A 27,393-nucleotide genomic window follows, 5' to 3' on the forward strand; every position below is an offset into this window, starting at 1 on the left:
TCCCTTGCCAGGCTGGCCATGCTGTGCACCTAGGACAGGGTTGGCCCTCCTGGCTGCCAGGGCACTGCTGGCTCATGTTCAATGTGCCACTGAGCCCTGGGGCCCTTCCTGCAGTGCTGCTCTCCAGCCCCTTGCTCAGCAAAATGGGATGCTGGAGAATGCGGGCATCGATCCCGCTACCTCTCGCATGCTAAGCGAGCGCTCTACCATTTGAGCTAATTCCCCCTGTGCACAGGCAGAAAAGAAATAGCCATAAATAATAAACAATATATAATAAAAATGACTATTGTATGAATAATAATAATTCATGATTTCTGGGAAGTGAATGTACAAGTCCCGTTCCTTGTCCGACACTCGAGTCTGTATATCTAATTCCTTGCATTTGGGATGGAATGTTGTGTATCACATCGGCAATTATCTGCACAACTGTGCTACATTTTGGCTTAGCTCTTCAGAGTAGGTTGGCTTGAGGACTCCTGGGCTCTCTTCACAACTTCATTCTTAGTTTTGGCCAAGTGATTAATATCTATTACTCCTTTTTGCCCATTTATTATATGACTGTAATATTCTACTTGCCAGGTTTATGGAGCAAATGCAGCCTTAATTTTGAGAAATTATATAAGGCTGGAGCTCTAGTAGTGTGGTCTTTTAATCTGAAATTTCTCAGTGTGTCTTTCTGTCTTTCTGACCTATACTTTTGACTTTTACTATTAGATTAATTCTTATTGTGCTTGGAAGGACATGCAGACAGGCATGGTGTTAGTCCTGTTTCTTCAGAATGTGGTAAATCTGGCAGCTTCATGCTTGAGATTGGCATAAAGTAAATGGTCATACTAAGGAAGGCTACTAGAGCTTTTTTGTGGGAAAGTAGTTGCTACAGAACCTGACAAAATTAATCTGGGATGAAAAGAATGTTAAAGCATTTCCAGAAAACACCACTACTGGCAAAAAGATTGCTCTTTTTCTTCTTGCATACAGGTGCAGAGGAGCTTTGTATGGCAGGATGATGGGCTCGATCCTTGTTTCTTAACTGGTGTCCAAACTGGTGAATAGGGAGTATGGATTGATACAGGTCTCTGCTGCCATTGGAGCTGCCTCATTTTTGAGAGGTGTTTTAAGACTGACCATCCCCCTCACTGGGATAATGGCAAGTATGTAGAGTTTTTAAGCATTTTTGTGGCCAAGGTTGAGTTTAGCTTTTGCTGCTGCAACTAAATAGAGCACTATGGGTACCCTGTGCACATTGAACCAGAGAGAAATAAGGTATTGGCCTGTCTGTTTCTGCTTTGCCCAAAGAGGGTGTTTTGTTTTGTTTTACCTGGGAACTTTTACTTGTGGATTGTAAGTTTGGAAGTAACACTTTGACTGAGAAGTCTGACCATCTCTTGTTGTCATCTTATTGTGAAGCTCCCATACCTTCTCAGTGATTTCTCATAGGCACCTCCTCACAGCACTAGCACAGCCAATAAACTCCATCTCTCTCCTCGCCCAGCTAACCCACTCTTTTGTAGCACTCATCATTATTGGACACAGCTGTGGCCTGTTAAAGGCAGGCCTGTTCCTAATCTTTGGTGATTAGTACAGCTGCAACTCCTCAGGTGTGAGACTACCTTCTTCACTATCTTTATTTTCTTACATTCTATCTCTCCACAGTCTCTTTTCCTATTTTTTTTTCTTTTGAGGTTACAGAAATGATAATGCCATCAGTGGTTAACAAAGAAGGAAAGGGGTTTCTGCTGGGTTACAAAACAGTTGTAGGTCACACTGTTTTCCTTGTGAATTCACTTCTGTGGGGGATGAGGCCCTTGTACAATTCACCTTTGAATGCTGGGGTTGAGTATGGCCTCATGGATGGAGTAAGGATTTACAGTATAGGCAAGTGATCTAATGGGAGACCTCACAGGTCTCTCTGGTCAAGTTATGCCTCATAGATTTCAAAATTTTGGGATTCATTTGGAACACATTTCACATTTCTGTTTCCCCCTCCTTTCATAACAGAACATCTTGAGTCCGAACTACAATACTTTCCAGTCAAACTTCTGAAAGCTGAAGTATTTGCAAATAATTTTCTTCTACTTAGAGAGGGTGTTTTTTCTCTCCCTGATTGCAACACCTGGGGACAATGAGTTGTAAGGCGCAGCTGAAATTCAGCTTAATCAACAAAAAAGTGAAGTTGAGGTCACAAGGGGGAACTTTTCACCCTTCCAGGTCAGGACATTCAAGGCCTGTGAGTGTTAGTGTGTGTGGAAATTTCACCCATGACTAAAACCAGACTTGGCTGCCCAGCTGGTTTTGCCCAAAATTATCTCATTGAAATCTTTGCAGATGTCAGAATTCACACAGAGTGACTAAGCTTGGATTTTCCCTCCTAGCGTGCTGTTGCACAGTATTTGATAAAGTGGCTGTTCATTGGCACTCACACCAAGGGTCCATGTTAGTGATAGGTTGTGTTAATTCTGTAGGAAGCATTTTGTTATATTCTAGCTTGAAAGGTGTTGTGTGTGCAAGAAACCCTCTCTATTGTGAAATAATAATTAGATTGATTATGGAAAACGTCCTCCTTCAGTGTCCTCTTGGTGCTTTAGCACTTACTTATCCTTTAAGTAATTAAGTAAAAATGACCTCTGCTATTTCTGCTTCTGTTATTGCTGTTATGCATATCTTGGAAGTTACTGGGTGAATTGTTGGCCAACTAAGTCTGTAAAACTTGAAGAAGGGAAAGTTGATGCCTGCACGCTAGATGTAAGTTTTCTAAGAGCCCAAATTATGACTAAATGTAATGTCTTTTCCAAAGTAGGCCTGAATTTTCTTGTAATGCCTCAGTACAATTTAGGTATAATTTGTAAACCATTACTTTACATTCTTTCTGCAGGTATAAGGTATATTTTTTAGGGGCAAAAGCAGTTGATTGGCATTTTCCTTAGCTGATGAGGCTGTGCTCTGTCACAGACAAACGAGAGGTGATCATATGCCAGAGCACTTGCTGCTCTTAGATGCCAGGAACTGCTGTCCATTCAGCTCTGGTACAGAGGAAATTCCTACATTTTCTTTCCTTCACTTTCTCCCCACCTTTCTGACTACCTGTGCTTGTTCTCTAAGTGCTTCTGCACATGCACATACAGCGTATGCAAAGCAATATCTGGAAACTCTTAAGAACTGTCGGGAACCAACTTGAAAAGGCCCTAGAAAAATGAAGAGGATTGCATTGCAGTGCGTTCTGAATTCCCCTAGGTGTCATGTTCTAACCCTTCTGAGTCTCTCTCTGCACAGGCAGATTCTGTTTCAATTTATGTTCTTCCAAGATAAATAGCTGCATTGCTTGAGGAAATATTAATTTTTGAGGAGAAAAAAGGTCTTGGACATGACAATGCAAACACATAATTAAAAGGTTGTGCCCTCAAACCATAAAATGCACATATTTTTCCTATATTGTTTGATGGGTTCAAAAAGAATTGGAAATGTTTGTTTTGGCTTTTCACAGCCTTCCATTTGGAAACAGTTATGAATGTGGGACTTGTAGTGAACAGGTTTGTAAGATGTCTTTTTCCCTTTTTTCCCTCATGGCAGGCCCCACAGGCATCTGCCCACCTCTTCTTTCTTGGCTGCCTGTTTCTACCCCCCATGCTGACACTTGACCCTCATCCTCAGCTTTTTGTGGTAAAGGGTAGATGTGGTGACATTTTTTTTGGCAAGTACAAGGAACAGCCTTATGACTTGCCTTCCCACAGCCTTCTGTTTCCCATGTCTTTTTAAGTGTCATGTGTCCTGGGCTTGCAGGCCTCAGGGTGCCCTAGACGTGGAAAAGGAATAGCATCTCTCTCTACAGTGTGCTTGCTCTCTGGCTAATCCTGTGTTTTTACCATTCCTTTTATTTTTACTTCTCAATAAAAATGTCTTACAGGTGTTAAAGAGGAAAGGTGGCTCTGGGCTAGCCTAGTATCAGTGTCTGTGTCCAGTGCTTTTGTTGTGCCTATGTGCAAGCTGAGACAAGTTTCATTTGCACCAGTTTGGATCCTTTGTCCTGTGAGTTGTTTTTCCTTCTATTACACATGATAGGAAGCAACCCTGACTCTCTCCCCTTTCTTGCCTATTCTGTTCCATCAGAATTAAAGCAGCATATCACTTTATTGGCCAAATTTATTTCTCCAATAAATCTCTTCTGATGGATGGGAAATGCAATTAATTCTGAAAAGGTTAAGACTCTAAACCCTTCTCTGAGTGTGAAACACTGGAATGTCAGGCTTTTGACAGATGCAGACTAAAGGAGAAAAAAGATTATTTCTTAGGATTTGGAAGTGGAAGTGCAATGTCATTATATAAATCAAAGGAAAATCTCAGGGGATTAACTCTCCCAAGAGAGGTTCTGTCCCAGAGTCTCCTCTGGGAATGGTGGGTGTGGCTGCTGTGAATGAATGGGCTGAGGAAACAGGCATGAAGTTGGTACTGAAATATGAAATATACTGACCATCTGATGGGGCTTCAGACCTTTATGACAAGTTAATGTCTATCTGAGTCTGCAATATGGCAGAAATAAAAAGCTTTATGTAAAAGAATCTGGTTCTTAAGACAGTAATGAAGGCTCAGAAATGAGGTTTGTTCATGTTTTCTGTTGTTTCATACCTATATTAAAACATGCTGTATATAATAAACTACGTTGCTGTAAGTGACCACTGTCCTAGAGTTAGGAAATTAGGTATGTCTTTGTTATACACATTCCATTAGTAATGGAAATGAACTTTTCTTTTTCGTAATTTGAATACCTCACTTGCAATGTGTACTTCAGACATGTTCCACAGTATTGCCACAGGTCATCTGGACTAAGTGTGATGAAATAGCTCTGACAGCACATAGTACCTCTCCCCTCTCTGTGTACTCCTTCAGTACTTCTAATTTAGGCAGAATGTACTTACCTGAAATTATAGGCAGGATGGATTGTTGGAAATTCTGGGGTTACCCTTCTCAGTTCCTCTGAGAGAGACTCTCAAGAAGCTTTAGTCCTCCTTTCACAATCAATTTAAGTGGGACATTATTTTATGGGTGTGACATGAGGATACAACACAGACAACCACCCAGTCCAGGTAACTAGAGGGAAGTTATAACAAAATCAGAATGGTGATATAAGATGTTGAAAAAATAAGATCAAAACTTCTAAAGTGCATGTCAAATCTGCCTGGTACCAGTGCAGGTTTTTAATCAGACAGCTGCTTAATGGTTGTAGGATGCAAGATGCAGCATTTGAAACCCTTTGCAGTGACGATGATGCAAGCAGGAGGGATGTTTTTGAAAATGCTAGCACAAATATAAATTCCAAGTCTTTCCTTCTTGAGCTGAGTAAGGTAATGTTAGCTGATGTTTGAAGACCAAACAGGGAAAATAATCTCTGGCTGCTAAATGGACCATCAGGAGGCCAAGAATCCTCATTCACTTAAATTTCTCGAGGGAGTCCAGATCTAATGGATGAGAGCTCTATTCTACAGGCAAAGATGGATAAATTGTACATTAACTGGGCAACAAAATAGTGATATGTATCAGGCTTGGATTAAATGTGAATATTAATCGGGTGTAAATTCTCTGGTTTCTTCTTGACAAATGGGATGCTAGAAAAAGTCTGTATAGCTGTGCCTTTGAGCTTTGTTGTGGGTCCCTTCCAACTCGGGATATTCTGTGATTCCTCATTACAGTGAACAGTAGTGCCTGTTGGCCTTGAGCAGCCCCTACCTCCATTTGGGTGAGGGCTCTTTCTGCCACCTTGACCTCCAGTTTTTCCCTCTTCCCGTCTGCTCCTTGAGCTGGAAAGGATGAAAGCAGCTCACAGTGTGAAATGGTTTGTCCCTCTCTGGTTTATAAGTGCCTGCTGGTTCTTGCTGTGCTGTGTAGGCAATGAGGAGAGCCTGCAAAGGGAGCTGGGCTTACTGCAGCAGGTGATCTGGCAGAGCTGGCCAGACCTGGAGGTGCAAAAGGTTGTCAGTGCAAACTATGTCTTATGTGAGACTTGCTCATGCACTGGCTGCCTTAGAACTTGCTATGGTAAGGGGAAGGCCAAGGTCAGGTTGGATGGAGTTTTAAGCAACCTGGTCTAGTTGAAGATGTCCCTGTCCATGGCAAGGGGTTTGGAACTGGATGATATGTAAGATCCCTTCCAACCCAAATCATTCTATGATTCCGTGAAGGAAACAAGAAAAATACTCTTCAAACAGCTGACTTTGGAGTCAACTAGAGTGCAGGTGCCTTTCTGTAATATATAATTTCCACCAAATTTGTCTTAAGCTTGATTGGTTTTTTTTGTAAATTATTCAATGGTCAAAGTGAGCGCTGGCACAAAGCTGGGCTTCTGTACCAGTGCCCTCATGTTGTTGCAAATGGAGCAGCAGCTGACCCTGCAGTGATGGGGCTCAGGAGCTTGGCACAGCTGTGCTGCGAGATTCAGAAAATGGAGACCAGTCAATCTTGATCCAGGACAGGTTTCCAGGACAGATCTTATGGCATGAGGAATTGCAGGAAGCAGGATATTTTGCAAGATGTCAAATTAAATTTTGTTTTATTTGGTCCTTTTTGTATTAAAAGAAATCAGTCTTGTTTTCAGCACACAAAACATGTTGTTACATCTGGCTAGTTGAAGAGGAGGGACTTCTCTTCCAAACTCATGGTGCCATCCAAAGTGCGATCCTTTCCTTGATAAGGATTGTAGCCTGCTGAAGTGTGAGCAGAAAAATTCTCTGAGAGCTGAATATGCTTTTGGCATACCAGGAAGCAGAAGAACAGGCTGATTTGAAGTAAGATTAATATGATTTTATGGTAAAATATAGTAAAATAACTCTGTGGTTGGAGGGATGGTAAACACTGAAGTCTGCAAGAGCTTGTTTTTTCCCCACCATGTGGTTTAGAATGCTTTCAAAAAGTTTGATTCTCCTCTATTTTTGACCTAAAATGAGAACTTCAGATTTTTTTTTTTTTCCAAAACCCGGGACATTTCATCAGAAAGCTGGACATCTGAAAAACCCAAACTAAAAGAAAAATTTAAAAAAATATTACTTGTCTTGCTACAAACTTTGTTGTTCCACATTAACATTTTCCTTTAAGGAACGAAATATTTGCCTTGAAACACCAAAGAAACTTTCTTGGTATATTCAAGGAGGCCCAATACATGGTGCATCGTGGGAGATGTAGTTTAATCTGAGAGGCCAAGCCAAATCCAATTTTAAAATTCTCAAGAGATGACAATATAGCATTCCAAATGAAAGCTTCTTGGGTTCCAACCTGAAAAATACTGCTCTGTAGGGATGATAAACAATTTGTCAGGTCACTGGAACATTTGATAAAAGATGTATGCTTGTAGGGAAAATGAAATGAGCTCTTTTTTTCTTTCTGGATGGTAGCCTTGTGAACCCAGCCCAAGAAGGTCAGAACAAGTCCCCTCTGAATCCTTCATTCATCATCTGTATAGAAGAACTGCACCTATGGGACAGTTGGTTAGCCTGCAGGTAATTCCCAGACTAGAAGAGAGTCCAGCTTTATCTGTAATATAGCTGTGTCAGCTTTGGTACCAGGTTTTATCAGTAAAATAAACAGACATGACTGAATTGTACACGGACTCAATTGGCACTGAAAGTTCTGTTGTGCATCTGAAATATTGAAATTGAGATTGCATCTCTCTTTTAAATACACACATTGGAAATGAAGTTGTAATTTGAGAAGATAACATTTTTATATAGTCATTTTTCTGGCTCTAGCTATCAGTAGCTTTAGAAGTATTTTATAAATAAAGGGTTGAAGTGTATTATAACATGCAATGGTACATTTGGGACATGTAACAAAAACCTTAATGAAAGTTCACAAGAATTTAACATGCAGAATTTATTTTTAATTCACAGTATCTTATCTGTTTTCAGTTCTTTTGAATTACAAAATGCAATTGGGATGTCTTAAGTGCTAATTCTTTGCCAAATTTAATTTGTTTCCATATTAAAGATATTTCCCAGTTACACTGACATGAAAAGCATCTGAAACCATTAAATTTTGCTATATTTTTAACTTTTAAACCTTCATAATGCTGCCAAGAGTGGTTTTTTTGCAAATTTTGAGAAAAATGCTTTTCTCTGGGACAAAAGCTACCATAATAAACATTTTTAGGGATTTTTTTTTCCTTGGCCTGTGGGGTTCATAATAATTTTGAATGAAACTCCCCATGTAAGTGGGTGCTCTGATGAATGGGGGCTTGGGGCCAGAGATCCCCATTAGATTATTGGGCCCTGCTGAAACAGGAGCAGGTGGTTACAGAAAACAGCAGCTGCTGGGCTGGACACGGTGTGTCGGTGGGATGGAGGCTCCTGCTGTAGGTCCTGAGAGAGGCAAATCCCTAAGGAAGGACCCTGGTCCTCACTTGGGCACAGCAACATGTTTTGTTTCCACATGTCCTCTGTGTTTTTGCAAGAGGGATAAGGCAGGGTTCGGGGCACACATGGTGGTGGCAGTGAACGTGGGGGAAAGGTGCACTGCTGTCAGGAACAAGAGTGAATGGAGATGGGCATCGAGGGGAAGCTGTGGAGGCACGTGGAAAAGTAGAAGCATTGAGGAAAAGAGGAGCATAAATGGTGTCCAGTGGGACCTGTCCTAATGACAGCTCTTCTCTCATTGTGAAATACCACAGAGTGATGGTGGAAAAACTCTTGAGTGCCTGATGGACGTGGCAGAGCAGAGCTTGCAGAGCCAAACCTGAGCTCTTTTCTTATATCTCTAAAACAAAACCCCACTAACACTCAAACTGGCAGTGGCCAACCAGGTTGTTATCCATTGGTGAGTTGTGCAGCAGCAGGTGGTATCTGCAGTCCCTGGTGCAACATGTGCACAGCAGTGCCTGATTTCAGAAAGGACAAAGTTGCACAGACTGTGGAGATAATTTGAGTTGTGTTGTCTGGTGCGTCAAATCATGTAGCAAATGGTTGACATCAGGTCACTCTAGTTATACTGCTCCCATTTCACCCTGTTCCTCAGTCTGACCCTTGTTTAAAGAAAATATAATTTATTTGGAAGGCTTGAGTCATATTTTTCCCTTTCTCCCACTTGTTTAGCAGAGTGTATGCAATACTCAGGAGGCAAGAGATGAAGGCAAGGGAGAACTGGCTGTAACAAACGACTGCATCCTCACAGCACACTTTGGCAGCACAGACCTTGGGAGATTTCTGATTGTGCCTTCCTGTGACTTGCTCAAGATGGAAGGGCGTGAAAGGGACATTGTGTTCCTGGAGCAGACATGGAGAGAAAATGATAGGGAGCACATTCTCTGTCAGGGGAGGCATTGCTGTGTGAGAATGCAGTAGAGGCTCATGACAGGTCATGTTGTGCTACACAGGGGCAGATGAGACAAGATTTTGACCCTTGTTTTAGAATGAGTACACATGTGCATGCTCTGGATCAGGGAGCATTTTTCTGCAGTGCTGGCTAACATGGCATGTGCTACAGAGTCCTCACCGAAGGGGCAGGAATGCATATGTGCCCACCCCACAGGCAAGTTCAAACTGTCTCCTCCTTAGTTGCTTAAAAATAGTTCAAAAATAGATGCCTTAAATGCTGTTACTCCAGCAGGATTACTCAATAGTGAATTTAGCTTTGGATTCTCTCCATGGCCACAGTCTTCATTTTAACTCCTCAGGAAAGAATGCCACAAGGCTGCTTTTCCATCTGATTTTGGTGGGGAAAGGAAAATCTTTTGCAGAAGCTGGGACAAATGAGTAGTATTCAAGATTTTTCACATCGTGTTTCCTTAAAGAAGGCAGAGGAAGTGCATAATTATTTGGAAAATAATTTGGCAGGTTCTTCCCAGTGCTAGGCTGTTTAATGCATCAGCCCATCACAGTTTAGGGATCACTTACCATTTTTTGATTACACCTGAGATGGTTCACAGTTGTTGTTTTGACAGGGCCTAACTTTCTGTTACTGAGCTGCCTGATAGTTTTTCTAATGAAGAGATTAAACCCTAGTAAAACAATTTTTCAAAATCTTCAAGCCTGCAGATATTCCTAACAGGGTAAGCATTTGCTCTCCTTCCACTGCCTGTTGTGAGGAGCCCAGCGTGTTCAAATGGTATGTTTTACACTTTTTCAGATTGCAACCTTTTTACAAAGAAGAAGAGATGCAGAATAGTGTGGTACAGACTTTAGCCTTGTTCAAAATAATCCCAAAATAATTGGAGTAACCAGGTGTAATCAGCAAACACCTAGTGTTCAATACACTAGGTCCTACTATTTTCTGTTGAATTTACTCCAACTAGGGGAAGAGCACTGTGTGTTTTTTGGCAGTAGCTTCTCTGGAAAATGAAATAAGTAAAACTATTCTCACAGAGAAGGGGATGGGGAATGGTTTCAGGACCTCAGATTTTGTAATGCAGTTCTTTAAGAAACTGGCAGTGAATGAATATCTAGGCTCATTTTAGACAACAGAAGGATTTTGTAAGTTTTCTGTTATTTAAGGTCTAATCTCCCACTGAAGTTAAAGTTGAAATGAGTTTCTCAGCCTGGGGTGTACAGAGTTTATCAAAAAAGCCTTGGTAAAAACCTCGTGTAGTCTGCAGTTGTCTGTAGTCAAGTGTGTCTTTCTTCGCTGGCCTTTTCTACACCTCAGGAGCTGGGAACATTCAGAATTCTGGCATTCTGAAGATGTTGGTTTTAGCTTTCACTTCAATTCAACAGAGATTCACTGCAGTTGTCTACTTTATTTTAAAAAATGCTCATGAATCATAATTAAAAGCATTCTGCAATACTGTGAGTTAAAAAAGTACCAGGTTGCTTAGCTGGGTTACTATACAGCACAGAGCTTGTTTTTTTGAAATGATTTAATATGTGAGCCTGCTGAATGTTTGGGCATATTCAGCAACACACATACACAATGCTGCTCTTTTTATTAATAGAAAGTTCACTTGACACAACACACACCAGTGTTACCTTTCTGACACAGATTTAGACTGCTTTGAAACCTCCTTTCTGGGTTTCTTGTCTGCTGTGTACATAGGTTGAAGAGCCAGCTTACAGAAAAAAGCACTGATAGATGTCTTTCCAGGGGATCTTGGCAAGTCACTGCTATCACCAATACTGTTTCTGGTATCACTTGCATCCATTGCTGCAACCTGTCAAAACAGGTGTATTTATAGGCCTTGAGGGACTGAAACAAGAAATCAAACATTTGCATAGCATTTTCCATCAAGTTCCCAAGGACTGAGACTCAAAGGATTTTGATATGTTTCCAGGGATTACTTAGCTGCACCGACTATTTCTATGTTCTCTTTTGCAATGTCCTGCTTCTAGGTCTTAGAAAAAAAAAAATCTCTCTTCTACCAACGAAATCATCAACACAATGCTGGTTGGCTTCAGAAAAACTCACAAAAATACTTAAATTCACATCAGAGAAAACTGGCATGAGACCTTACTTAACACTACAAATTAAATTAAGAAGTAGTGCACCAGTGTGATTAATTAGAACTACTTTACTTAAAAAGTATGTGCCTTGCACTGAGATATCTTTTCGTGCTCTGTCTTGGCAGCAGTTAAGCTCTAGGGTACGAGAGGCTGCCTACTCCTTGTAATGGCTTGGAATAGTTAATGGCGTTGAGTTCTGGAAGAGGAAGAATCCCACTAATTGTGCAATCCTCCTGGCACTGGGGTTTGGCAGGACGTCCTCGCAGTGAACCTACGCTGGGTGTGCCGCCCTTTGTAGAGTGTGATGCACAGCTTGGTGTGCCTCAGGCTGCAAGAAATAATCGTTTTCGGCAGGGTGAGGGAACTTTAGTGCATAACTTTTCAGGGCTAGCATGACAATCGTGACTTTTCAGGAGATTTATGTTTACTGTAATGCAGCATCCCACTTTTCCAAAAATTTTTAGCAGTGATGGTGGTGAGTGATAAGGAGACAGTAAAGCAAATTGAGTTAATGAATGTAGTCCTAAGACTATAAAGGATTTCTTTAAAGGTGAAGTGCACAGGAAAGGAATATTTTTCACTTTGTTTTAAAGAGAGAGATTAATTCAAGTTCAGGAAGGGAGTATTCAGTTGTATCGATATGTGAAGAAGGTGCCTCTTTTGGCATAATCCCAGATGGAAATAGTGGATCATGATAACAGCATTTTAATTCATGGTTTGTCAGGACATTATTAAGTGGCAATTAAAGTGACTCAAGTGTTCCAACACACAGGTTGCTGAGGGCCAGCAGATGATAAGACCAAGATTAAAGAAATTGAAATGCAGATCTACATTGTCTATGAAATGGTTGTGAAAATACAAGTAACTTAGTCCTGTTTGATGTTACTTCCATAAACTCCTATTCTCAAGAAAGCTTCATGAGCAACTCTTTTACTTCTGTGACTAGGGAATTGTAGTCTCCTTCCATTCTTTACATCAAATTATTAGCTTGCAGCCTTGCTTGTATTTGCTCCAAGAGAAGAATGATCAAAAGTTTTCTGCTGGCTACAAGCCCTCCACCCTCTGGAAATGTTCTCTTGACCGTGAACAATTTTTCTCGGTGTCTTTTAAAAATAGGAGCAAAAATTTCCAAGGAGGGAAGTTCTGGTTGTACACGTGAGAACTGAAAGGTGCTTTCCAGAGGGAGTGTGTATTCTTCCACAAAATCTGGGAGAAGACTGGGAAACCATGCCCAGAGGTAGTGTATTGTGCCAGCTGCAGCCTCAACTCCAAAACTATTTGGTTTGGCTGATAGTACCGAGACTTCAAGTCCCTTCCCATCCACCCCCTTTTGAAATTTGCTCCCATATGTACTGTCTTGTACCTTTGTCCTGCAGCTGCTTAGGTTTTTTTCCTAAATGTTTTCTTAATTCCAAGCCTTTTGGTTTAGTGTAACCTTGTGAAAAATGACAAAATTATTTCTTCTGTTTTGTTTGCTTCTTCCAAGGATGATGATTTTTATAAATCTGAAGAAGATTTTGCCTTTTCTTGGTTCAGTTGGCCAGATAGCTCTTCTATTTGGACAAATATTGAAAAATTAATTAAAATACAAAAGAAATATATATATTTTTCTCTTTTTGATGGGCCCTCATTTCTGCATTTGTCCTTGTAAGCTGCAAGTAGCAAAAGAGATCTCTGGCTAAGTGGTTTTCAGTAGAAGAAAATTGATTCGCACTATGTAGCTTGCTGATAATTTTTTCCTTTTATATTATTGGAAATATCAAGGGTTCAGGGAATATTCACTGTGTCAGCAGCCTTGCGTCTAATGAGGTTGTTTGGACTCTGCTCTCTGAGCCAGAGTAAAATCTTTGAAACATGTTAGTCACGATTTAACTGAAACTGGGGGAGGTTTTTAACAGTGAGCTTTAAGTAAACTGCATCTCTTTGAATTTCCTGGGCAGCTGCTTTTCTCTCTTTGATGTACTGTGCCTGGTGATGCTGTTAATGAAATGCATAATTATGTGTTACATAATAAAACAGAGCTAACACGAAGGTGCCTAATAGATTATAATGATGTGGAGGCCTGAGAAACTAAAGACCATTGGGTTTGTTGAAAAGTTCCTCTGGTGACAAAGATGATGTCTAAAGAGGTTTGAATAACTGTGCTGATAAATTAATTGTGGTCTCTTTGTGTGTAAATGACATTTTTCAGGATTTTGTATATAGAGAGATTATTGAAAAAAAAAGGTACAATTTACTAGCTGCTGATGTATGAAGTGTCAGCGCCGAGTGCTTCCAGTGCCTATTAGAGCTGCTGGCTCTGCACAGACGGGTGCCCTAGGCAAAGACATTTTTGGCACAGCCTGTCTCACCCATAGGATCAAAAGGAACCAAAAAAAAAAAACTAATCTGGCAATATGCACAGAGAGTAAATTGCATCCTAAAGAGCAGCCCCTAGAATGCAGTCTTGGAATGAATATTGATAAATGAAACATTCCGCATTATGGCTGAAGAGTTGTAGGTGTAGCGTTTTGTGACTGCTCCCAACTCCCCTCCCTCCTTTCTCTGCTTTTGTCACCTACATTTTCTCTCTCCCTCTGTAATAATCTGTATAACTTGTTCCTTTCAGAGAATCTTTAGGAGCTGGTTTGTACACATAGGTATTTTTAAAGGACAGGGTGTGTATAAGCTTCCAGCCCTGGACCTCATGGGCTCCTGATGGTGCTGGGCTGGGGCTGGGCTTGCTTGGCTGCTGCTCTGGGCTCACAAGGGTCTGTCTGCTGGGAGAATTAGCATGCAGGGAGCTCCAGAGTGGATTTACAGCCTGCTAGTTACTTGGCACTAATTCCCTTGGGTGGATGGTTCTAGTACCTACTAAGAGTGCTTTTGTGCAGGTTAGTTTCAAGAGTGCTTTTATTTGAGCTAGGCAGGCTCCCTTTTGAAGGTGAAATATGCTGTTTTTCACTTCCCAAGTACCAAGGGTACCCAAATGGGCAGTCAGTGCTGAGTAGCTAATATGCAGTAAATTCACACCCAAGCTCACTGAGCATGAACTTCCTCATGCAGCCGAATCCCGAGGCTCTGCACTTTGTCTCTCTCAGCAGGGAGCAGATGGCCCTTCTCTAAACAGGGAATACCAATAAAGCCTTATGGAGAGCACAGATATTGTGTGCATGAAGATTCGTGCCTGTCCATGTGCTTATATGAGATGAATTTATCACAGTTCTTGGGTTAACTTCTGTGCTTGTGATTTTTGTTAAGATACTCTAAGGAGAACTTTGGTGCTGAATTGCCATCATCCTTGTCATTAGTAGACACTTTTAGCTGCAGGTTTTGATTTCTTCCTCCTTCATCAGCACCAAGACACCATACTTTTTGTTATATGAATGACTGCATCTTCCGTGTGTGAATCTTTGTGGCAATTCCTTTTCCCAGAATTTATTTGAACTCCAATTAATGGCTTTCTTTAGGTTTCTAAGTATTAGGATGTGAAATCTAGTCAATTTTTAGATAAAACTTTGCTTTAGGCTGGGATTAATAAATAAGTTGATCTATAATTACTGTATAACTTTATCTTAAGATCACATAATGAGTTAAATTTTCATGCAAAGTTTTCTTGAAATTTTATAAATTATTTTATCTATTTTTTATGCTTATGCTTCAAATATATCATTGATTTCTAAGTCATCTGCAGGTTTTCTTTATGTTTTTGCTCCAGTATTGCCTATATCCAAGAAAATTTTGCATCACAGAAATTGCCTCTCCAACTTCCATCTATAGTGAGAGTTCTGAACAACTCCGCCAGCACTATTGTGGCCAAAGTTTAAATTTACTTACGTACAAAAGATATTGCTCAAAATGCTTTTAACCTGTCTTTTCAGAAATGACCTCAGCCATCCTAGCCTGCCAAAGATAAACAGCATTTCTGCTCGACAGGCGTTAACCCTTGGAGGAAGTGAAGTCCAACGCTGAATGCAGAGGCACTTGCTCCGAGCACTCAGGGTGCTGTTGTAGAGAGGAGCCATCCTCCCTCCAGATCCCAGCACTCAGGAAGGCTGCAGGGCTGGGGAAAACCAGCACAAGCCTCAGGGTTTCTCAATCGCAGATGGAAAATGCTGCTGAATGTTTCTGACAGTAAAGGAGGAGGTCTGGGCCAGGTCAGCTTGACTGTTCCTGCTAGAGGATAGAAGGGTAGGAGGAAGGCACAAAGTGGGATGAAAAACAGGAAGACGTGGCTGGTGAGCCAGGCTCTGGCTCTTGATGTTCTGAAGATATTCTGTATAGGTTAAAACAATCACTTGAAAGTATTTTTCAGAGTTTAAGTTTCAAGAATTTTTATATTTAGAGTTTCAGAGTGCTTTTATAGCTTTTTATAGTAATTTTTACTGTTGGTTTTATTCCAGAAGAGTTTCCTGTAGCATGATACTTAAAAAAAACCTTGAAAGGAATCCACAATAAGGATATCCCATTTGTGTGAATGAGTTGCAGCAGATATGATGAAGCAATTCTTAAAATCCCACAGTTGCTGTTTTCCTTTCAACTGACATGTTCCTGTTTTTAAATAAAACAGTTGAAAGCTAGGTTTAAAGAGAAATTCAAAGAATGCTGTGGTGTTATTGGAAATCTCTGGCTATGTCCAAGCAGAAAGGACAGTTGCATGACTGCGTTGTACATGGCTGACCATGCTATAGGAGTCCTTTGTTGGGACATGCTGTAAATCATCCCAAATGTTATCTTTTCAAACCCAGAACAGAGACAGAAGGAGGGTGAAAATTTAAGTCTGGATAAATTTCCTACAGCTTATCATGCAGAAATGTGTTTATTGGCATTCTTTGAATGTAGATATTTGAAGTGCTTAACAATCTCTGACTGATGAGGTCTATTAAATGGCCATGTGCTGTAATTCACTTTGTCTGAATTGGAGAAAAGTTCCTGGGCAAAAGCCTCTTTGTCTTATGAGGAAAGGTTGCATATTTAGTCCCAGGGTAATTGCTAATAAATATACCTATTTAATGGGATGCAATGATAGAGGAAATAGTGGGATGTGAAAGGAGATGGCAATTGTTACTGAAAAGCCTTAGTAAGGTATCATAAGGACAATATTTCTGTGCAGTGGTTTTCACCATGAAAAATATTTGACTTTAGTTTGAGTGTGAGACCCACTTCATTGTGGGTCTAAACAACATTAATTACAGTCACATTACTCTCTATTTTGTGTAGGAGGATTCACTCTGAATCCTTTATTCAAAGGCAGTTGTACTGGTGTGCTTCCCCCACAGCTGTTGGACATTTGCAGTAGCAGGTCAGGTGAACCTGGTCTACCTTTGTGCTTGGTTATAGTGGTTGTATGCAACTATGGAGGCAAAACAGCTCAAGGGAAATAAAGTATAAAAATATATTTCATACCTCACCACTCATCTGAACATACAGACACTACATAGGGAAAAAGGACAAGTACACTTAGAAGAGGTGTTCGGGGTGAGATACCATAATTTGTGCACATGATTTTCCACAAGCAGAACTTCATGCCAACTCACAGGTTTGTGATTGTGGAGACATGGATGCCTGCACCGTGCCTTGCACTGCCCAACATTGCTCTGTGTGGTAACTGATGCTCCTGCTGCTTGATCTCCTGAGCTGGACTTCTGTTGGAAGCTGCTCCATCCCTTTCCTGGCATCCTTCAAGACAACATTTGTACAAGGAGCTTGTTCTGTCAGGAAGCAGGAGTAAGCAAAAACAAGTTTATATCTCCTGAGCTCAGCAAGAAAGAAAAAATATTTGAATTTGTTTGCTTTTTAAAATATTTGTCACAATGCCAAGCTATTTTAAGCAATCTGGCTACTTCATCTCTACTTACTATCCTCTCCTACATCTGAATTATCACAAGCCACCTGAAATATGGGAATCAGATGTGAATTTTAATGTAAGAGTCATGCTTCAAGCTGACAGGGGTGGGAGGGGGAGCTGTCACTGCATCAGCCAAGATTCTCTGGTGCAAGTGTTGATTGATAACCTCTACCTGGGAAAGGAGGGGAGCAGCCTTCCCCTTTCAGTGGACTGAGTTGCTTTCCATTCCCTTGTGAAAGAAGTAGGTAACCATTGCCTTCATCTCCAGGTATATGAAAAAATGGCAAAGTCCTTTGTTCCATTTTTTCCTTAGGTAGAGCTCACAAATGATCTAGTCCTCCCCACTGGTAGTGCTGGCTGTCATGCTGGCCAAGATGGTTGGTGCTCAACATGTCCCTGTAGGCTCCCTCAGGAAGCTGAAATGCATTCCCTACTTAGATGAGGAACCTTTTGTTCATGACAGGAGAAAATGGTGAGGTCTCTCATGTTGCTGATCTGCAATTTTTCTGTGTCATGTTTTACACAGAGGCTGTGTGGCTTCTCTGAGACCTGGAGCTTAGAGAGAAAAAGGGGAAAATGGAGAACCTGGTCCTGAACAAGGCCCCCATGGTGTGATGTGCTGTACAAAGAAATGAAAGACTCCTTTTCTCCTCAGGCTTGTGGTAGGTTTTGAATTACCACAGCCCCTGGAGTCCTGAGAGCAGTAAGTGCTCCATAGTGCCCAGCTGGATGCTGTTTATTAAGGGTCCAACTGAGAATCCAGAGAAGGTTTTCACAGACCATTGTCACAGTTTCTTGTGAGCAAAAGCTGTAGACCAGAGGAACAACGGCAGAGTATGGTGGAGTGTGGTTTGACTTCTGGATAACTGGTCTGGGCTTCTTGTATGTTGGGTACCATAAAATGTACACCTTCAGGTGGTGATTCCTGCCATCCAAGGACAGCAATTAAAGGGAGGTAAGAAGAATTGTTTTTTGGAAGTGCTTACATTAACTAAAGACTAAATTAATAGCTTGGAAAAAAAGTTGCATCCTATATTTCTTTTAATCTACATAAATCCATTCAGTCCTGTGTATCTTTCAGTGTATGAACCAGTATCCTAATCTTCATTTTTTCATGGCATTGATGCCAGGTAATAAGTACTGTTTCCTCTCCTAACTGTAGGTGCTGTGTCTGTATTTATCCTAGCTAGTGACAACTCTGTACTACTCTCTTCTATAAAATAATTAGCAGAAATACTGATTCTTTGAGAGGTTCTCTAGGAATTAATTAGGTATATATCCACAGCCAAAGCTATTTGCAGGACGCTTCACTTTTCTCCCAGTACTGAGGTCTACTGGGCAATCTTTTAGCTTCAAATGACCCTCTAGAAAAATAAAATGTTGGCGACTCGCTCTGTTCACATTTTCTTCCAAATGTAGCCATGTCTGAAAGGTTTTAACAAGCACATTGAATGCTGGGTATAATCTAACTGTGTTTATCATGAGAGGAAAAATTGCCAGCAATGCAGTAGGAGGAAATAAAAACAATCTGTGACATTATGGATGACTTCTATATGTACCACGGCAGATAAAACAGAGGGGAAGAAGCCATAAAGTTTCCCATGGTATTCCAATTAGATGACAAGCCCATGGAAAGAATTATGACTGCTTTCCTGGTTCAGAATGAGGTCCTATTCACTTGAAGGACATATATATATACATTTATATATATATAAAATTTCATTTTACTCCCACTCCTTCTTTTTTTTTCCTCTCCAAGCACATTAAAGAAGGTTTCTGGACAACCTGATCACAGACTATACCAATACTCTAAAGGAAAATACATAGCATCACAACTTGGTAAGGATTTTATAGCTAGACACTTTATAGACTGCCAAGTTTTAGCCTAAATCCTCTTAGACATAGTCTGAGTAGGCTGATATATATCTCAAATAGCAGATGTAGTTGCTAAGCTGCTCTCCATCATATTCAAAAAGTCATGACAGCCAGGTGAAGTCTTCAGTGACTAGAAAAAGGGAAACTTCATACCTGTTTTTAAGAAGGATAAAAAGGCAGACCCCAGGAACTGCCATAGACAGTGGGACTGTAACCTCAGCAAGTTTGTGGATGATGAAAAGGTGAGTAATGCTGTTCATCTCCTTGAGGGAAAAGATGTCATCCACAGGGGCCTTGGCAGGCCTGAGGAGTGGGCCACTGTGGAGCTCATGAAGTTCAATGACATCCTGCACCTGTGCTGGGGCAATCTCTGGCAACAGTACAGACAAGGTAATGAATGGACTGAGAGCAGCCCTGCAGGCTCGAGGATACTGGTTGACAAAAAATCAGATATGAGCTGGCAATGTGTGATTGCAGCCCAGAAAGCCAACTGTAACCTGGACTGTGTAAAAAGGAAAGTGACCAGCAGGTTTACTCTGCCCTTGTGAGACCCCACCTGGCACATTGCATCCAGCTCTGGAACCCTCAGGACATGGATCTCTTGGAGCAGGTCCAGAGAAGGTCCACAAAAATGATCAGATGGCTGGTACACATCTCCTGTGAAGAAAGGCTGAAAGAGTTGTGGTTGTTCAACCTGGAAAAAAAAAAGCTCTGGGGACACCTTGTTGCAGCTTTTTAATGCTTAAAGGGGGCTTATAGGAAAAATGGAGAAAGACTTTTTATCAGGGCCTGTAGTGATATGAGAATGGTCAACAGTTTTAAACTTAAAAGATAATAGGTTTCGATTGGACATAAGGAAGATATTTGTTATGATGGGAATGCCTCATCCCTGGCAGTGTCCAAGCCCAGGTTGGATGGAGCAACCTGGTCTAGTGGAAGGTGTCCCTGCCCACACCATGGGGTTGGAACTAGATGATCTTTAAGGGCTCTTCTAGCCCAACCCATTCTATATCATTCTATGTCCCTGGTCTCCCCAGCATACTTGGATGCTCTGTTACCTTGTTATCCTCTCAAACAAATGATGCTTCACCATTCAGCCACCTTAGACCTCTGGGATTTGGTCTGATCTCCAGCTCTCTTGTAGCTTGGGCATCCCAAACCCCTGAATAGTGATTTAAGGGATTTCTGGTCTGCCTCTTAAAGTAAAAAATATAACAAATTATGAGGTCTACCATTAAGTCTTTGTAACAATTCCAAGCCTTAGATCTTATTATTTCATCTAGCACAGGGAATCCACATATAAGGATAAGACAGTAAAAAAAAATTAGTCTCTTTACATGTTACCTTATCTCTCTTTGCTCATTGCTTCTGAGCATCCTGAAACTTTAGCAGAAGTTCTGGAGCAGAAATTCCACAGAAAGGTGTCTGGCAATGATCTTTTCTTTCCATGTGTTTTTCCTGTGGATCAAGGTTTCTCTTTCTTTTTTCTCCCTGACTGATCCTGCAGCTAACAAGATGCTGTGGGAGCCTGCCTATTTGCTTCTTTAGTCTTTTTTCTCAGTTACCACACAGTTTATATAAGGCTCTGCTGTTTTGAAGTTCCACTTATTTGCTACACTTTAGTAGCATTTTAAATAGTATTTTAATCTTCAAATGCCTCCACCCAGATGTAATTTTGCAGAGACTGTCCTCTTCCTCTGGTTGTGTCGGCTTGGTTGAAGGTGCTGCTCTGGGAAAGCGTGGGGGACATGGTTACATTTGTGCCAGGTTCTGCATCTTCTTTGTTCAGTATTATTCTGAAAGATGACAAGATGTATAAACTGTGCATTGCTGGATTCCCCAAATCAAAACAGGGGTCAGCTATATAGGAACTGGTAGCTAGCATGTATTTATAAACAGGTGATAAATTATATTTGTGGATGCAGAGTGAAAGATTCAGATAACTAACAGCTTGCTTAAATGCCACATAAATTTGGATCCTTCTTCAATGGAAACTGAAAAACCTTAGGTAAACAGCACCTGGTTGGTAGCAGAGAGGAAAAGGGACAGACTCAAAAGAACAAGTGATTTTAGGTACTCAGCACTGGTACCGTCAAAGTGTGGATCTTCTCTTAGTTCTTCATCAGTATTAAGGATGATGAGACCTTCAGTGTTTGATCATCTTGTTGATTCCTCTTACAGGTCTGGATGAAATCCCTAGGCAGAAAATATGTTACACACTGAGTGGAGAAACAAAAACAGCCCTTAGATGAGCAAGGTGGGGGGCAGCACTAAGGTCCAGCTCCACAAAGGGATGTGACTCCTAACTGCTGCGGAAGTCAGCGGGTACATTGAGAAGCTCCATTATCTACACTGTCAAGACATCCCTGTAAATACTGTTTTGTACAAAACTGGTGGAAGTGAGACCTGGATCTTCAGTGGTATTTCACTGCCTAATTTGTATTTAGGCACTGTCATCTCTGGATGCTCTGCTTCCTATGGAGCAGGGAAGCTTAAGATTTGTTTTCTTAATACTCATTATATTTTTGGAACCTCATTGATCACCCTGCCTGTTTTATGCTGTGCTCTGGGTGATAAGGCTCCAAACACAGCTGTATCTAGTGCAGGGCTGCTACAGTGCACTATGATTTCCAGCTACATTGCACACCACTGTAAACACCCCCCTTATAAAATCTGGTTCACTGGAGCACTCAAAGCTGCTGGCTGCCAGGGAATGTTCCTTAATGAGGGTAAGGAGTACTTGAACACATCTATGACTTGGCAACCCTTCCTGCTTTTTATAAGCTACTATACACTTCAGAGAGAAAATATCTTAGAGGCTACTTTTTAATGGGACAAGTTTACTTAAGAGCTGAGTGGAGTTGGTGCCAGTAGTTCTGTTTTGTTCTAGCTTAATATTAGCCTTGTCAAAGTTCTTATAGTGTCTCCTGGGTGTTTCTGTATTGCATACCATATAAAGCTGGTTTTGGGAGCCAAGAATTTTGGCTGGAATATATATTATAGTGGTCTCATTATATTTTTCTAAAGTGTATCAGAGGTGGCCCTATATTAAAGATCCATGGAGCAAGGCTGATTTTTTTTCTTTCTCTCTTCTGGTTTTGCCTTAGCCCACACTGCAGACATTGGATCCAGAATTTGAGCCAACCCAAGTCTGAGGGTTATTTGGGATCCAAGGTCTCGGTTTGGCCTGTAATAAAATTTGGGTAATTAGTGATTTTTTTTTAGATGATACCCTAGATTTTGAAAATCACCAGACTTTTGGGAGGGTGCTTTTGGTTTGGGCCTGCACTAGCAACTACTACACGAAAAGATTCCTTTCTCGTCCTGCTGACATAAGTATTCACTCAAAGACAGCTTGCCAACATGGAGCAACATGTGGTGCATCCTGTCTTGCCTCTCTGAGAAGATGTGTGTTTTATGACTGCTTGGTACTTTCTTACTGACAGACATCATTAGGTGGTGAACTTGGCAAAGTTTTCTCATCAGAGGGCATCCAGCCCATCTTTTCTAGAGTGTTTGTGTGGTAAGCTGGATTCTCTTCTGGCTGCACAAAGGAAAAAGGGAGCTGTTCTAACAAGGCCATGCTTTGTCTTGGGAAAATCCTGGCTACCACAGAAAAGATGGAGAGAATGTGTTGAGATGTGGGTGAGATTTTGAGATTTGTTAAAATTATGTTTGGGCTTTAAGCCTATGTCAGGTTTAAGAAAACATGGCAAAGAACCATTTTTATTCCTTTTTTTTTTGCCTACTCTCCTGTGCTGGGTTTTGAGTTTGGTGTGATCCCATGACCCAAAAAGCAGCTGTATAAGCCATAAACAGTGGAATTGAACCCCTGACAAAAATACTATGGCAGAACCAGGTGCTGCTTTATGTGCACGGCAGAGCAGCAGCGCAGCCTTGCCTTGGTTCCAGCGTGGTGCAGTTGGTGGTGCCCATGTGGGATGGGTGAAAGGATCCATTGCTCCCTCCTGTACCTACAGCAGCTCTCTGTGGGACAGTCCAGCGTGTCTCCCCTCATGATCCTCTTAACCTGGCCAAGGGCTGATGCCAGCTGGCTTCACTGTACACCAGCTTTCCAGGTGTCCTGGATTGCCAAATAAATTGCATTCTATTTGCCGTCTGTGGGGCAATTGTCTTCTGTTAAGTGGGCAACTTTCCTTATCTCTTCCACAATCACTCCTCCCTCTGGGGAGACATCTGCTGATAACAGGCTATTGAATGTCACTGCCTGACTGATCAGAACTAGAGCATCCTATTGTGAGAGGCTCCACCCAGAGGGAGGGGCCAAGTGTTCCTACCTGGATATAATCTTGAGGTTCTGGAACACCAGCGCAGCTTCTCCACTGGATTTCCTAGAGGAACAGCCGCCTCTTCCACTGGATCTTCAGAGGAAGACTACACCTTTCTACAGGATCCCTGCTCCACCTGACACTCCAGGAGGACTGCAGCCACAATTCCAATTGGACTGCTACCAACACCCTGACCAACAGGGTGTCAGGTTGTGTTCTGACTCTGTCAGTGTTGTTTTAGTGTACTGCATTGTTTATTTTATCTTCTTATTTTCTTCCCTAATAAAGAACTGTTATTCCTGCTTACATATTTTTGCCTGAGAGCCCCCCTTAATTTCAAATTTATAACAATTCGGAGGGAGGGGGCTTACATTTTTCCATTTCAGGAGAGGCTCTTGCCTTCCTTAGCAGACACCTGTCTTTCCAAACCAAGACACCAGGTTATCCAGAACTGCTCCTAAAAGCAACAAAACAAAGTGAAGAGTTGATGCACATGAATCTGTGTGAAGAAGGTTAATCTGAACATGAATGGAAGGCAAACTTCCAGCTGGGCAGAGTTACTGGTGTATATTAACCCAAATATTTATGTTGTGGAGGCATGCTTTTCTGACAGGTGATGGTAAACAAGGCTACTTAGCTCTGTAGTTTTCAGGAGACCTGATTTTCTCTCTTTATAGGAATTTTGGAAAAAACCCCAAAATTTAGTGACACCGAATGAGGTACAAAGATGAACTAATGGGCTTTTTCAGCTTTAATCCTCAGAGAACAGAGACACTGTTTTCTACTGTTAAATTTCACCCCAAACTTCAAATTTTTCATAAAGTCATTTCAGTGTCCAAATCCATTAGGAAAAAAAGTCACATGCAAACAGTTAATCGTATTATGTGAACATTCAAAGGACACAGGGAGAGGAAGGCTATATGGAGGGAGTTCTGTTTTCAGGCCTGCCCCATTTTCTCACGTTGCTTTGGCCAAACCAATTAATTTTTCAAAATTCTCAGTTACAGAGGGGAAAACAATGCCTCCATGTCTCATGTGGCTTTCAGTGTCCCTCGTCTTTGCCAAGTATTGTCAATTTCTTGAACAAAATTCTTTTGTTTAAGAAACTGGCCTTATGTAAAGGCAATATTTCTTGTGAACTCTAGAAGAGGATTTTTCACCTGACCTAATTTTGACTATTTAATGAAGCTACTACCTAAAGGTAGTACATGAATCAAAATAATTTTATCTATTTAGATTGGTGAAACCATAAAAAGAAGCCCAAGATTCCAGTTGCATTACTGTTTATTTTTAGAGCAGACTCTGAACAAATGAAACAAATTGCCTTTCCCATGCTAGAGTAAATACCAACAGATCTAACTCTTCCTCTAATCTAAAATAAACCTTTCCCAGTCTTAGCCATTCCCTTTCCTAAAATGTCCAGGATGAGAGCTGCCACTGTGCTCCAGGTTTGGAGCTGCAGGCTTCCACAGAGCGGTGGGTGAGAAGCAAGTGTGGAGCTGACTGAAGTCAGGGATTGGAAGGGCTGGAGGGATTTGATTGGAAGGGCTGGAGGCTAAGTTTGAGCACAGTGCTGACCTACTGGCCTTGGAAGTGCACTGGTAGTTACTGCAGTGCTCATAACCAAGGATATACAATAGAAGTTACGAATACAGGGATAGTGAAGACGAGCCAACAATCCGTCGGATTGAAATCCTTGAAGGACCTCGTAAATACTTTAATGTTTACACAGGGCCTGTATATTTTCACAATTACCTTTCCATGAGCCCAAAATGTTTTAACACTGGAATGTTTTCAGGCTTTAAGAAGTTATATTTTTCTGATACGTCTGAAAACTGCAGGCTCAGCTTCTCTATTGGCCCATTTTTTCTCATGAACAATTAAAGCTGGATTCCTTTTTACCCCCAAATATGCAGAATGTAAATGGTGAGTTTTACTAAAGTTATGTACTGATTATGATCACATTGTAGTGAGAAGAAAAGGTTTGAATTTACAAGAGAATGTTGTACCATAAATTGGCAAAAAGATGCATATACAGTATTTGCCTCTATTATAATTAAGAAGTGATAAGAAAAATTACTTTTCTCTAGAGAGATTTTTGAGAGAAACAAACCTATAAGGAGTTTGAAAGGTTTGAGGCAGTTCTTTAAAACCTCAGGGTGAAAGTTTGGAGGCATGAAGACATAGATCAAGTGTAGGGAATTTTGCAGCAGCTGAGTGTTCCTCTGGTTTCTGTCACAAGGCGCTTCTCTTTTCAGTCCAAAACAAGGCTCCTGTTAGAGTGTGAATGGGACTGTCATGGAACTGGCACACCTGCTGCATGTATTAGACAAGCAGTGACAATGGATTGGTACTTAATATGAGGCTCTGGCTCTTGCTGTGAGGTCCATTGTGAATCGGCTGTAAGGTCCATAGTGAGTGTAACACAGATCCCTTTTGGCTCATGGACAAGACTTTCTGCCTGATGTTGAGAGAGGGATAACAAATCCACAGTGACTTTTGGTGGTGTTTTCTATTTCTGGGGAGTCCTGAGAAACCAAAAGAAGTGACTTCTGCACACTTTCTGCAGAAGGAAAGGCGCTGAAGCAGCATCTGGAACTAATAACCTGTGTTTCACAGCTCACTGGTGGGCAGCAAGGGAGCCGCTCCGGCTCCAGCAGGCCCTTACGTAAAACCTGCACACAGTGATTTTCAGCTGTGGGAAATCTGAAACGGCTTCTGCTGGCCCAGGGAGGAGGAGACAGCCTGACTCCCTGTTGGCTCACCTGGGACAACAGGCTCCCTGCAAGGGCATCACCGCAGCCTTCAGATGTGGTAGCACGCAGGTGGAGCATGCACATACACACACACTCAGAGGAAAATCACATCCAGCCATCAAATTGGGTATTCCACTAATTGGAAAGTCTGTTCTGGTGTCTGGCCACCATTTGGCAGATACTGACAGTTTCCACTTAAAGGCAGCCAGCCTCGCCAGAAAGCCAGCTGTGCGGCTGATCTCATGAAGATGTCATTGAACAACCCTTTGAACTCCTTCAAGAAATGGTGGGTCTGACTCGAGGCAGGCTGGAATCCCCTGGGGGTCTTTGCTGGATGTGGGAATACAGACATCCATTGACGTAATAGTTACACCTCAGCGTTCCTGAGTTGCATGTAAGGATATCATCTTCATTCCCGCACCAGGGACTCCTTCCAAGTTCACCTTAAGCTGAAACAGAGTATCTTTGGTGTTCATAGGTCACTTTTTCTGTTCCTGTGAGTGTTGCTATGTCCTCATAAATATTGGTAGGTTGTCATAATGGTTGCCATGATGAAAAGACTTACTTATTAAAAAAGAAGAAACAGATGGCACAAAATACTTCAATGAATTTCAGCATGTTTGGGAAACGACATGCCCATTTTAGAAATATCAGTTTTGTCAAGGTGGTAAATGCTATCTCACACAATTGTGAGTGCACTGAGCGTATACAGAGTGACAGCAGAAGTAAGGCAAAAATAAAAAGACATAGAATGGAGTAGTTTTATGAAAAGTCATGGAGAGATGAGCATAGTTTTATTAGCTGCTGCCATTTCAATACATGGAGTTCTGACAGTAGGTGAATGGGACACAAAAGCCATGTTAGACAGAAAAAGCCTCAGGAAGCTGAATCTTGGGGCTGGGGAGAAACAAGGAAGGAGAAAGAGAAAGCAAATCATACACACAAAAATTCTGTTCCCAGAATTGTAGGAATTCTGGGATATGGGAAATTGGGATATGGGAAATTCTGTTCCCAGAATCCCATATATCGACCACATTTCACTATAAATAAACTGCCAGGTGCAGACCCAGCCACTTATTTCCCGGAAGAGCAGAAAGTAATACCAGCATCCAGGGCACTATTTTTAACACATTCTGCACTTGTAGTGGAGAATTACTTGTAGTGGAATGACTTACTTGCTGTAAGTCATAACTGAGGTAAAAATGTGCTGCATGTGAATGGTATGTAAAAAGCAGGGG

General features: G+C 41.4%; 1 non-coding gene and 1 pseudogene across 1 annotated transcript; one reads left to right on the top strand and one right to left on the bottom strand.

Annotated features, from left to right (window-relative positions):
• LOC134415002 (chloride channel protein A-like) overlaps positions 1 to 27,393 on the top strand; it is an 87,588-nt pseudogene that overhangs the window by 26,669 nt on the left and 33,526 nt on the right.
• Positions 153 to 225, bottom strand: TRNAA-AGC (transfer RNA alanine (anticodon AGC)). Its single transcript has one exon. It is a non-coding gene; the product is annotated as a tRNA-Ala (tRNA).

The sequence above is a fragment of the Melospiza melodia genome, chromosome 1, assembly GCF_035770615.1.
Source record: "Melospiza melodia melodia isolate bMelMel2 chromosome 1, bMelMel2.pri, whole genome shotgun sequence".
Lineage (NCBI taxonomy): Eukaryota > Metazoa > Chordata > Aves > Passeriformes > Passerellidae > Melospiza > Melospiza melodia.